Here is a 1,937-nt window from a genome sequence, read left to right as displayed (position 1 = left end):
GACAAGGAATGAACAGCTTATGATAAAAATGTCAGGTATCAACTTCTTTAAAAAGTGCCTTCCCAGTATGCTGGTCTCCACCTACTTGTAAATTGGTGTCTGTTGGTGGACTTTGGAGACTGTGGAAATGACATATTATCAGATCATCAGGACTCTACTCACTGAACAATACTCATTTCCTACAAAAGAATAGATGCTTTGCTAGACATATGTTTTTTTTTTAATTTACAAAGTTTTAACTTAGCTCTCTTATTCAGGTGTGTTTATCTTAAAATTAAGGTTGTTTGTTTGTTTTAAGATGCAATGACATATGAGCTGTTTTCAGGCTATTCCAGGAGAGAAAACCTGAAGCCATTTTTAAATGGACATGACATTAGATCACAGAAGAAATGTTGGGCCTTGGCATTCCCAATACATTTTATTTCAATGTCATTTCTTTTTAATACCTCATTTTCTGAAGGTAGCCATATTTGAGAATGAATATTAAAATAGCACTTCTACTTTGAGATGAGGGAGATGATTCCCCAATTAAAAGAGAATAGGCAAAAACCTCTAAGTCCCTGAGAATTTCCAGGCAGCTCATTTCTAACCCAAACTGTCTGATGAAAGGGCAATGTGTGTTGATGGAGAGATTAACCTCCAACTGTTATAGAAAACACTCCCCAAATAAGCAAGAACTGTTTTAAAGAATCCAAAGAGCCCATATCCTCCTCCTGCTGGGTATACTTCTATCAGGCTGGCATTAGCACACACCTTCTTCTGAACAGAAAAGAACAAAGGAAAAGAACAAACGAGATATAAAACAGAAAACAAAAATGCCCTAGGGTTGTTCTGAACTCAAGCGGCTTAGAATGGGTGTCTGGTACTTCATCAACTCAGTGGGAAGCTCCCAAGCATGCAAGTTCTCTGCCCTGGAAAATGCGTATGATGTGGATGTCTAATCTAACCAAATGAAGAATTTAAAAGAGCAGGTGGAAAAAAAAAACAAGGAAAAATGTGTTCGTGGCACATTCTATTACACTGCTAACTTCCCCTCCTCCTGCTCTTCCTGCTCTTCCTCCTCTTCTTCCTCCTCCTCTTCCACTTGCTCCTCCTCTTTCCTGTCTTCCTTCCCCTCAAGGAATCTGTTCTCAGGCACTCTATAGAAATCTCAGTGGTATTCTCATAGGAAAAAAAAAGAAGGAAAAGTTCAAATTATTTATGTTTATATTGTATCACATTACATGGGGTTATAATGCAGAATAATTGGCAAAAAGGAAGCCTCAGGTGACACAGATGGTAACACCAATTGTTTAAGGAAGAAAAGGCTCACAACCCTACAATAAAAGCTGCTCTGACAAATGGAATTGTCAGAAGAAAATTGAGATTTGATCGAGTAATAGCTCTGAACAAATGTCAACTTTCCCCTCATCAGGCTCTTCAGGGAGGTGAAGCTAGTTGGAGAACAGTGAAAAATGGACATTGTTATTAAGTATACTCAGGGAAGCAACATGCACAAACGCACATATATATATATATATATATACACATACATACATACACACACACACACACACAATCAGGATTAGAAGAGCTTCTGATGGTCAAACAGATTATCAAACTGCTTTGCAGAGGCAAAAATTTTAAAATATATGTCTATAATTATAATGAACAAGCTCATCTCTGAAAAAGAATTAAGAAAATGCATACCTTCTTCTCTTATTTGGAGGGGGGAAGTGAAGGGAGTGAAATTAACCATTGCATATAGTTGATGTGTCAGATTTGTTGAACTACTCTTTTCATTTTCTTTTTAAAATTTGTAATAAGAAATGAATGACTCTCTAGACAAGGTAGGGGGAAGGGATATATATATTTAGAAATGAAAGTGTTATAAAAACAAACTATATCAATACAAATTTAAAAAATGTACAATATGTTCAATCAGTAATGTGTATTTA

This window comes from Vombatus ursinus, unplaced genomic scaffold (assembly GCF_900497805.2).
Source record: "Vombatus ursinus unplaced genomic scaffold, bare-nosed wombat genome assembly UNPS02014805.1, whole genome shotgun sequence".
In the NCBI taxonomy this organism is placed as follows: Eukaryota; Metazoa; Chordata; class Mammalia; order Diprotodontia; family Vombatidae; genus Vombatus; species Vombatus ursinus.
This window is presented reverse-complemented; position numbering follows the sequence as displayed.